The sequence below is a fragment of the Dendronephthya gigantea genome, unplaced genomic scaffold, assembly GCF_004324835.1.
Source record: "Dendronephthya gigantea isolate DGI-Jeju-01 unplaced genomic scaffold, DenGig_1.0 000112F, whole genome shotgun sequence".
NCBI lineage: Eukaryota > Metazoa > Cnidaria > Anthozoa > Malacalcyonacea > Nephtheidae > Dendronephthya > Dendronephthya gigantea.
This window is the reverse complement of record NW_021163122.1, coordinates 133,104-145,395: the sequence shown is the minus strand read 5'-3', so window position 1 is coordinate 145,395 and position 12,292 is coordinate 133,104. Positions and strand designations below refer to the sequence as shown.

Below are 12,292 nucleotides of genomic sequence, written 5' to 3'. Positions count from 1 at the left end.
CGCTGTTCACGTGTCCGTCATTTCTAAATATACTATACGACAAGCCTCCGTCATAAAAAAGTGCAGCCATCGAATCAATTTATAGACATTACCAAAGTAGACCATTTCGTGGATTTCTTAAATCGACCTTATTTCCATCAAGATGTTGCCTATGGGATGAGAACTTTAAAATTAGACAACGGGGAAACTATTTCTATGCCTAATGTAGTTCGTATAGTAACCAGATCAACTATGGTTATGCAGTATAACCAGCACCGCGAAAACATCGGATACGAGCCTCTAAGTAGAAGGACTCTATACCGTATTTTAGAGGTAAGAGAGGCCAGTCAACGAAAATCACTACAGGGATTAGACAATACTGCTGCCGAAGGATCTACAGCATTTGGAACTTTGAAGACTATTGTTCAGCAACTGGAGCTATTTGGAGTGGACAAAAGTTGGTGCCAAGCAATGAACACAAAATTGGACAAACGTAAACAATATTTAAAGACTGACTATCGGGTTGACTGTCAAGATAAAACTAGCAGATGCGCAGACCATTGTCGGGTCTTTGCTCTAAGCGATCCAGCCGATGACCTTTTCAAATCCTGTTGCGATCATGAACATCTGCTTGTTTGTGAACAGTGCAAAGCTTTAGATTTGCTTCTCGCAGAGCTGAATGAGAAAATAGCTTATTTTAAGAGTAGCAAGTACAATCAAAAACAGCGAGAAGATCACCTTTATGATTTCAAGCAAGCCCAGAGTTGCATATACCAATGGAAGGCCCATATTTTCAGATCAGTCAATCAGGAAGAAGCAAAGCAAGAAGTAATCCACACCCTGGACGAAACATCTATTCTAGTAGTCATGGATTGGGAAATGAAATATGTACAACCCAAACACAAAGAGAAACAATCAGACTGGTTTGGAAAGAGAAGACTCAGTTGGCACATTAGTACTATTGTTTCAAAGGGCGCCAATAAGAAGCACATCAACGTACTATCCTTTGCACATCTTTTCGACTCCTGTACTCAAGATTGCTTCGCCGTGGCTTCCATTGCCGAGGATCTTCTTGGCAACATCAAGTCTATTTATCCTTCTGTGAAAACTGTGTATTTCCGGTCGGACGAGGCGGGCTGCTACCACAATAGCGAGTTAATCGCTGCCTTAAGAGATGTGGGAGACCGTAAAGGGATTGCCGTCACACAATACGACTACTCAGAGCCTCAACAAGGAAAGGACATCTGCGATCGGATACTTTGTCCTCTAAAGTTTTCTATCCATACATATTGCAATAAAGGAAATGACATCATTAGTGCATCTGATATGCATGCTTCACGTACAGCTCATCCTGTGAAAGGCACCTCGTCCTCGGTGAACCAAATCAATCAATGCGTGAGTCAACTTAAAGTTAAGAAATTGACACACTTTAGTGCATTTCATAACTTTAGATATGAGGATGATGGCATAAGAGTATGGCAAGCACATGGTATCGGTAAAGGAAAGAAATTCAAATACACTGAAATTTTTACTACCCACCAGGAACACACAAGTCTTCTTGTTGAAAAGAAGTTTACTGTCAGGCAACCATCAACGCAGCTTGTAAAAACAAGTGAAAATGAAGATCCGGAAAAAGAAAGTGGATTATTTTACTGTCCCGAAGCAAGGTGCAACTACGTCTGCTCCTCGCTTGATGATTTAGACTTACACCAGAGTTTCGGGGAAAACACTGCAGGTTTTTAAAGAACGAGGGCCTTTATGATACCTTAGGAAGAGAGTGGGCGGCCTCTTACTCGACGGTGACCCAGACACAAACAACAGTTGATTTTAGCGACAGTTTGAGAAGATTAACCATCCAAGAAAAATCGGTGCAGCTGCAAATGGGTTGGGCTCTAAGCAAGCAAAGAACAGGCGGGACGCGGTTTCCCCAAAAGATGCGTGATTACCTTATTACTAAGTTTAACTTGGGAGAAGCTACAGGAAATAAAGCAGACCCGCGCCAAGTCTCCCTAGATATGAGATCGGCAAGAGAACACGATGGCGAGAGACGTTTTAAAAAGGACGAATGGCTGACCAAGACATCAGTAAAATCCAAGGGTTTTTTTCGCGACTTGCATAAGCCAGACGCAAAGGAATGGCGCTACCAATGGAAGCAATCGAGGATTTTCCGATGGATGACGACGAAGAAGAAGCCTATATCAACGAGAATATTCTTCAAGATATCCAGAAAGCAATTAATGTTGTCCATCCTATTGCTTATGACGTCTACAATCTGTGTGAACTGTACAGTGAAAGCAAACTAAACGTATTCAAAGTTACCATTCTGAAAGAGTTGTGCGAGCACTTTGATATCAAATTTAAGTCGAGGGACAAGAAAAGGACTTAGTTCAGAAAATCACGAGCATGGTAGAAAGATGCGCTTGTAACCATTGACCTTACTGGTATTGTAAGGGGTATTATACACGAGTCATCGCTACTATCCCACAACGTCATTTGAACGAAGTGTTTTATGAAAACGAATTAAGCGGACAAAATGAATTAGTTGAAATATAAATTTAAATATTTCGGATGTGGCTTCCTTTTAAGTCTATGGTAACCAATTTTACTAAATTTATATATTAATTAATTGAATTTGTTACCTGTTGAATATTTTAACTAAACAATCTTTTTATATTGTTTTAATCTCCATTGGAAACTAAGATCAACGTAAAAGCTTCTAAAAACAACACCGGATGCATATTGCGCACAATCAACAATGTACAATGTTGTCATCTGGCAATCCCTATATTACGCAAATTTGACTTTTTTTGCAAGTAGTGCATTGTAAAGCCGAGCGCACGTGATGTTGTAGAGAGCCAACTGCAACGCTTCCGGTAAAACTCGGGCAAAATAGCGGATCAAAACAATCTGATCTTATCCAACTACTATAAACTAAGAAAAATCACTAAAGATGACTAGAATATATAAGGTATTGTTAGATAATAGTGCCATAGTTTACGTTTACGGACTAAAATCGTCCTTGTGTGCATCCGACTTAACCACCTACTCCAAAAATGCATTGCAGAAAATGTTCTTATTTAACCTCGCCTGTACTCAGTGCTCTATTTAAAAAAAACCACCTAGTTCAAAATGCGCAGATTGCTAATTTCAGTGTATGATAGGATGCTAAAAGTATACCTGTGTTTGAATGTTTGCATGAATTAACTGGTTGTAGAGTATCTCATAATCGAAATATAAAGCTTGTGTTGGGTTCTCCCCGGGCGACATTTTTTGCGAGTGTTTATCATGATTCAATTTTATATGTTTAATATCATCTATTTAAGTATTTTGTAACATAAACAGCGAAATATAATTTAGTACTATGACAATATCGATTAGTTTTGAGAGAAGAGCAATGAGGAAATTTATTTAGCAAGGGACATAAACTCATACGTCTGACGTCGGCAATATTTAATGTAAACAAAGGCAATAAATAGTATCAAATTTCAAATGCTCTCAAAAGTTCAAATCGCGTTTGCAGACGAGTTTTATTACGGAATGTAGTACTTCAAAGTGTCGGTTTTCCAACTATACTAGTCACTGTATGCAATTAGGTCCCACTTTTAAGAAATTCAGCGTCGAACTTAGTAGGATTTGACAGCTATTCAGAGTTCTTGCTGAAGGGCGTTTCGAAGTTGGTTGATGGTCCAAGCTTGAGTTTTGTGGCTCCGTGCTAGGTTTCTTCGTATGTCATCTGGGAGCTTGCAAAGGATTACGTTTGCAATGACGGTTCAGCGTTTGTATGCAGTGGTGTAGCCAGCCTGGCGATTTTGTCACGCTATGTAAATTTCAAATTATTATAATTATTCATGCCTTTAGAAATCTGTTGTTTTCGCAGTCAGTGAACACTAAAATATTAGCATAGCGGGACAAATCGACAAGCTGACTACGCTATTGTTTGTTGTGTGTTCATGTGGGATAGATGGAATAGTTGGTGTATTCGAACGGTTATTTTCTTCGTTTGTAGTAGGTTGTTCGTTGGTATCGATTATAGTATTGATAATTTACCAACTTTAACATTTAACAACTTTATTAAAAACACACCCGGGTTTTATATCTACACAGCTCAATTAGCAATTCCAGCCAGACCTACAACTCCACAGGTACTTTCTCTCGGAGAACAATCCCACTTTGCTGAAATTAACATTTCCGTATTTCCTCCGACTTTCGGCACTGTTTTATCTAGAACCACTCTCCAGCATTTGATTTCTTCCATGTTAACATGCATGGGAACTTCCATATCGCCAATACGTAGAATGCTTCGCGGATAGTCAATTAAACAACCTTGTTTCTTTAGAAATTCCGCACCCAGGATACAGTCCTCTTTAATATCGGCAATCCAGATTTGCTCCTGCAAGCAAGTTTCTCCTAGCAAAAGATCCAACGTAGCCGTCCCAAACACGTCGATTTATTTTCCATCGAGACCTTTCACAGCACTTTTAGCTGTCCGTATTCCAAAGTCATCTCTTTGACTTACTTCTCTGTAAACTCCATGGCTCAAAATAGTTATATCAGCAGCGATATCAACCACAAATTGCACTGGTCGAAAGGCGATAAACCGCGCCACGTTAACAGTTCCGCCACAAGCCTTTACTTCTGCTACCTCGGGACTGGCCCAATTCCGTTTCCGGGCGATACTCGTCCCGATAGGTCGACCGCCTCTCGTTTCCCGAGAAACTGTTATTGGATTCTCGAAGATCATCTTTTTTCTCACAAAACTTGTTTCCTCCTTATCTTTTCCTTCCACTGCAATCTCTACCAAAATGACCGACCTCCCCACCATTCCAACATTTACAATCACCAAAGTGAGTGGGACTGCGTCCACTGAAGGCCAGCGAGAGTGGATAACGAGGGCGTTTAGGTTGTTTCCTTAATTTTTTTATCAATTCGTTGATTACCTCTTCCAACCTCTGTAACATGTCATCTTCACGGTTCTCTTGCTTTTTACTGGTTTTAGTTATTTCGGATATTATCGCGTCTTCTTCGATTAACCTAACGTGTCCGACTGAATCACGTAAAAGACAATTTCTATGGCGACGGGCTAATTGGAAGTATTCCAGCTCCAACGCTGTCTCCAATGCTTCTTGTAAAGACCAGGGTTTGCTTTGTCGAAATCTTAATCGTAAGTCGTCATCAGTTAACGCTTCAAAAAAATGATCTCTTCCCAATACATCCTGTAACGATGGTGACGCATCAGGGTAAGCTGTCCTAGTGAGTGTTATCTTTTCTTTCTCTCATCTTTTCTCTTTAGACGGTTCTTTAACTTTGCCCTCACTAATTCTGACTGATGACGCCAAATCTACTCGTCAATGCCGTAACCAATACTTCATAATTTCTACAATCACATTCCGATAGGTTTCTCAGCACTAAGGTGGCATTACCCACAAGGGATGTAGCCAGAAATCAAAGCGGCTTTGTCTTCGCTAGTCCAGCGATTCTTGCGTGCCGTTATTTCAAATTGTGCCTAAATTAAATGCCTCTTTAGAGGATTTTCCATCAAACTTCGGCGGTGTTTGTATTGGCTTCTTTCCCACATATTGTGCCTCGTCAATGCCGCCGCTGTCTCCCGTCACAGTTTGCGCTCTTCGTCTTCGTGTAACGATTCAGCTTCTCTTCGAAGACTACGATTGCCGATAGCCATATTATTGCAACACCAGAAGACAACTATTCCGTCAATAGTTAAGAGCAATTTACTGCTACCAAATGTCGCATGTCAGACGTCCACAGTCACTTACATCACCCGGGTTTTATATCGACACAGCTCAATTAGCAATTCATTTTATTTTAAGCTATTTACATATGTACATTATTTCAGCCATTGTATGGCACAATAATATGAATGTACTTACGAAAATGGTTGATTTTTTCTCCTAAGTTATAGCTCAGTTCTTCTATTGTGAATATCTCTGCTCTAGTTCTTCTATGCTTGTGATATTCGCTTTAATTTGTTAGTCTGAATCTCGTGTTAAGTCCTTTTTCTCACAAGTTTTTGAACAGATGTTTTCAAGCCACATAACTCGGCATCCTCTGGGGCTTCTTTTTGCCAAATTTCGCTTGGCATGTTTACTACTTTAGTCACATGCGCTTTCTGAGCATGTTGTGACGCTTGTAATCTTGCAAGTTAAAGGCGAACAATCCGAATACATGTTCAATTGATTACGTGATTACTAGAAATACATGCATGCAGCAACCCCTCGCCTCGGTTAAGCGAAATTAGTTAAGCGTATACGTAGGGATGGTAACATAATTGTTAGAAAATTTATGTGAGAAATAGAAATTGAGAAAAGTATGGAAATATTTTTCTGCACGTGGAAGCACTGTAGTCATAGCAACTTGCTACAACGGCCGTATATTTTTAAAGAATCAAAGTTTACCCCACTGAGCTATATAATAATTCCTGGAGGACCGGCTCGTCATTTTTCGGTAACTTCGCCGCCATCTTTTTGTCGAAAAAAACATGGCGGACTTCGCCCTTCTGCGCATGCGTAGAAGCTTTGCTGACGCCATATGGTCCCCTTTGCCCATGGTAATTACCACTGACCAGGCTCAAATATGAGCCCGCTACAAGAGAATGCTCCCCCCTGTTTTTTTTTTAAATTTTATCTGTGAAAAGTGTGCAAAGAATATATGCAATACGAATCTTTTGTACGCCTCCGCCACAAATACGGTGTTTTGAATTTACGAAGGAAAAAGATCTTTTTGAATCTGTCTGATATTTACACTTCTACAAGCCCGAGGAAAGCGAGAAGGAAAGTCAGAAGCCTTGAAGTGAAACAGGTATTAAGACACAACTTTTGTATAGACATCGATTATCGATTGACCATTCCTTTGTTTTTTAAGAATCTCAAGGGCCCGAAATAACGTCAAATATTATCATGAGATTGCTTTTTATCGACAAACAAGCAAGGAATACATTTATTTGCACTCACATATTTGGCATTATTTGCACGCGGTTAAAAACAAATTACAAATGAAAGTATTGATAAACATGGTATTGTGTAAACTATTTGTTCTTATTTCTACAGGCAAAAAAGCCCTGAAAACCAGATGACTAATTTGAATCCTTAGCTAACTGGTATTAACAGCTATAACAGGCCTATCATTTCGAAGCCAATAAACCAATGCATCATCGACTCTGTTGGCCTTATACAGGACTGTGACAAACTAATGAGGTGCATTTAATTTCATAAAATCAAATTGACTAAAATGATCAAAATTTTCAATCAATTTAACGTTTAAGATTCTGAAAGTTTTAATATTCCTCTGATAACTCATACACATGTCAAAGTTTAGTTATCCTTTCTCACAATGATGAATATGCTTTTTATTCTTCAAATGGTGTGTTGATGCTTTTCATGTGGTTATAATTTATTAAACCTATTTGAGAAAATTGAAAGTACCCCAAAAATGTCATTGTGAGAAAGGCTAATATAGAGATTTCATAGAATATATATTCATGATTTATTCAAGTTTCTAGTATAAGGTGGTTGGTTATTTAAAATAGTATTAATACAATTGTCAATAATTGATAAAGTCTCTGCTATAAGTAAACACAAAAGTTATAGTTGATTAATAACTAATTGGTAACATCATCATCATCATTGTCGTTGGACTTGGTAATTTCGGGTCTTTACACTGCAAAACAATGTTAAATAAACCATTCAAATATGTGCAGTACTGCCAACTGGTACTCTGTTCTGCTTATTTGTATTAATTAAACAAAAATGTCCATTAAAGGGATTTTTGCAAGTTTGTCAAATATTATAATTTTATCCTGCTAGTATTTTTTACCTTGTGTTAATAGTATACCTTGAAAGTAATAAAGAGGAATATAATTATATGCTTTAATTAACACATTAGATCTCAATTTTCAATTACCCATGACAGAAAGTGTAAATTAAGCCATGTAGTATAAACAGTAAATCATATATACATCTTTGCAATAATAATAATAAATTAATAATATACTATAATCACAATTTATATATATTGCCCAAAGTTTTTGGGGAAGAGAGAGGCTAGCGAAAACCTAGGTGGGCAGCAGTGTGACTCGAGACAAGATTTGTGCTAAACATTCTAGGAATGATTTTGTGACATTAATATGGACAACTTCAATAGGCCAGATCAGGTGTTTTGCATTATTTGGCATAACAATGATTCACTTCATTTTCCTAGGAGGGTTTTGCATCTCCAGCCCCCTTCCCAGCTACACCTCTGGTATTGCCTCGAAAAATATAAAGTATATAAAACAATTTGCTGTTACAAAAATATATATAAACAGAAAGGAATTTTTGTCCAATATAAACTATCAGTATCACAGTATAGCTATATTTTACAAATTTACACTGTCAATGTTTAACTGCCAAGCATATACACCATTCTCTCTGTGACACCCTGAACTCCATTCTCTCTGTGACACTCAATTCCTCCACAAGTGATGGTAAATTAAATTTTGATTATGTACAACCAGTGTCTTTCATTGGCATCAATCATGATACTTCAACAGCAAGAATATATATTGTTGACTAGCTGATTTTCTTGATTTTCCTTTCTCCATGATTTTGTTGATGTGTTTAACAAGATTTTCACATTATGTTGGTATCACTGGTTCATGTATAAACAGTATAATGAAATGGCATTGATCACAATACTTTGAGAACAACAATAATAGTTGACTGGACTGTTTCTCTTGATTGTGTTTTCTCCATGATTTTGTTCATAGAATGTGATATCACTGGCTGATGTATCATCAAATGGTGATGTGACAATAAATTTTTTGACCAGTCAATTGAGATCTGTATTTCAGCGCAACTCGATTGTCGTGATTGATGAGATTTTTTGTTCTTGTCCAGCATAAAGTCAGTTGTGATCATACCACAACATCTTCTTCAACAATTTTTGGTTACAATATTGAACAAAGAGTAAGACAAGTGAGGATTGAGGAATATCTTCCATCTGCAATGCAATACCTTAATTTTTTTGGACAACTCAGGAAGATGTCAAGAAAGATGGAATATCTACATGGCTAGCCAAACATTAACATATATTGCCCTTGTGTCTGTTTGGTCATATTCCTGTTTAACAAAAGTTTAATTTAGTTCATCTGATATCTATAAATATAATTTGTTCTTCTAATTCTAATAATAATAATAGTAAATTAAATAATTTCTTTTATGGTTGTAGTTAAATCTTTTCAGTTGCTCTTAGTCTAACAAAAAATAAAAAAAAAACAAAATTAATGACAGAACTGCATGAATGCAAACACATTGAAAAGATAAAGAACAAAAACAATATTTACCTATAGTGACATATCAATACATTTTATAATTTGTTCATCTGCCAAATATTAATTGACTGTTGTCAAACACCATACACACATTACTCTGTCAACCCCTAGACACATCTAAAATGTGCATGTTCCGTTGACCATGCATCTCAACAATGCACACTCTTCCTCGAAACACAAATTATTGTGCCAGGATACGCCCAACCTTCGAAAAATACAATGTCTATGACTGAAATATTGAGAAATGAGGTCTTTGGTCATTTCAATTTTCGTAAAGATGTAGAAAATTAATTGATATAAATAGAAAGGGATGAAATTTCAATTTCCATAAGTTCATAGTCAGTTACATTGACATTGCATTCCAAGGCATACAGGCAAACCTCGAAAGCACCACAAGAGTGCGCAGGTCATGTGTCAACTCTACTGGTGTTTGAACAACACAAGCTTTGAAAACTGCTTTCGTATTACCTTCTCATGCATACTTGCATTCCTTAACTTACATAAATGATGCATTCGAATCGTGACATAACTCTGAGAACAGCACTTTATCAGAGTGAACAGGTGGTTGTCCACAGCACTTGAGTCAAACATGTGTTGGTTCAACGTGCTGAAGACCCCGCTCTTCACACATGTTTCCAGCACCGTCTTGGCAATTGCTCCTGATAGTCCAGCGCTACGGGGTAGACCACCTTGGTTTGAATTCAACATTCTCATAATGCACTTCTCCGTTTCTTCACAAATCTTAATCAGTCCGTGTGACGGTAGTTGCAAACCCCCATTCGTCTTCCATGTTACGAACAAGTCCGGTATGTTCTCTTCCGTCGTCGTCAGAACCGTTGTACATTGGGTGCAATGGATCTTTTTCGTCACCATCTTCGAGACGTATCCAGCAATATACGATATTGCAGCCTCCTTGTACTCAGACAGTTCAATGGCATTAGACACATCACAGTAGTCATGATCGACGGGAGTTGGCTCTCTCAACTCCAGGTCGTTGCAATCGCCACGTCTGAGATCCCAGTCGGCGTTTCTTCAATTTCACACTGGTCTTTGACGCAGTCTAATATCTGAGTGTCATCTTGAGCAACGCAGTTTCCATGACCTCCTTTAATATTGTGCCTCATCAGCAGTTGCTTGTACGCCGCTACAAACTGCCGTTTGGTTGGATTGTTATTCCATCCTCCGCATGCTCGCACAGCACCGAAGAACAACTCCAAGTGATCTTGACTTATCTTGTACGTCAAGAGGTACTTTAGCACTGGTTTCTCCGCATAACCAGATCGTCGGCCAATCCCAAAACTGCTTTGATGCAAATAAGAAAACCAAGAAACCCGGTCTTTCTTTTTGTCTTGAGAATCGATCTTCCATCAGGACCCTTTAGATTTCGGATGTACTCACTCGCCTGGTCCAGAAACTTCTTCGTGTACTGATAATTCGATCTCCTGATTGGCGCTTTTTAATTCTTCGCCAGCCGGTTTCTGGAATTCAGAACATCAAATAAGCGATCAAAAACACGAATAAACTTCACAGTCGGACCACATCCCTGAAATTGTGGCAATTTCAGCTTACCTTCGCAGTATTCTAAAGCATCAGCGACACTCGAACTGAGCGCCTGTGCTGCAGGTTTACCTTCATCTTCTGTGGTTTCCATTTGATATGCCCTGCCCGGAGCTTATTAGCAAGATGTAAACCCTCTGATTCTTGCAACTGATGCAATTTCTCGATGAATTGCCACTGAATTGTGTTCCATCTTCATCCTTCAGAACTTGCCAGTCCGACATTGTGTTTCGCACCAACTTTATCATGTGGCAGGCATCCAGAAACACGTAGATCTTGGCCTCTGGGTCACACGGATGCGGAAAATACGCCTGCAGGCTATCAGGTGTAAGAATTGCGCCGAGCTCCTTTAACATCGCCTGGTGGGTCGATGGACCGTCGCATGTGAAAGAAATCACCTTCACCCCGACTTCATTCGTGCAATTTTCGAATGCATTCTTTCGTTAAGTTGCCTTCTCTTCACCAGTGAGTCCATTTACTAGAAAATATCCACAGGGTATTTTCCAACTTGAGTTTGCACATACAGCCATGTACACAAGAGCATCGGTTGCCTCAGGTAGAGAGTCGTCTTCAATGCCCGTTCCGAGGTCGACATACCCACGCATTCTTTGCCCATCCCACTCGACATGTTTCGTATGGACATCTCATCCAAGGTGAGAGCGCAAACAACTTCTTCACCTTTTCTTTTTGCAGCGAGGACCTTAGCTTTCAAAGCTGTCAAGGCATCTTTCGTGAAACCGGGTTCACCATCCATCGAAGTAACCACGATCGGATCACAGATACGTGTGGCAGCCCGAGCTGAAAACTCTTCCGAACATAATTATACGCCTTCGTGAATAAAACTTTAAGGTCAGAGCAAATGACCTTAGCTCGGGCGGATACGCCCCAGGATTTTTGCTTTTTTTTGCGACACTAACCTCTTCATCAGTTCCTTTGGAACTCCGGAAAAGGTTGTTTCCAAAATCGCAGCGCAATCACTATTTATAAGATTACTCTGCCTCAGTTCACTTACCACTGACTCCAAAGTGCTAACCTTTCTCTTTAGCCTTTTGTCTTTTGCTTTGATGCATTAACTTTTCTGCAATTTAGTCATTTTGTTTACAAGATTGTCTACATGTTTCTTCATTCTACGAGGGGATTTACTGATATGGTAGGTGTGATCATGATTCACATGACTCATGTGTATTCTTTTTGGAGTACTTACCCCATTAATAAGCATCTCATCAAAGTCTTCATCTGAAGGCTTTCTTTTTCTTCCATGTGCAATTACATCATCAGTAATAACCTCTTTTGTTATACCCTGTACACTTACATTACAAGAGCTTACCTTATCAGTGACACCCTGAACAACTACTTTACCAACACTCTCAGTTGTTGTATCTCCTGCACTGTCTTTGCTTACTATATGTTCAGCTACCTCTTCCATACTCA

General features: G+C 38.9%; 1 protein-coding gene and 1 long non-coding RNA gene across 2 annotated transcripts in view; one reads left to right on the top strand and one right to left on the bottom strand.

Moving 5' to 3' along the window:
• Nucleotides 1–12,292, bottom strand: part of LOC114535180 (von Willebrand factor D and EGF domain-containing protein-like) — a 59,912-nt gene that overhangs the window by 15,771 nt on the left and 31,849 nt on the right. The gene's annotated exons all lie outside the window — the stretch shown is intronic.
• Nucleotides 6,579–7,872, top strand: LOC114535181. The gene is made up of 2 exons (XR_003688209.1): nucleotides 6,579–6,795; nucleotides 7,044–7,872. It is a non-coding gene; the product is annotated as an uncharacterized LOC114535181 (long non-coding RNA).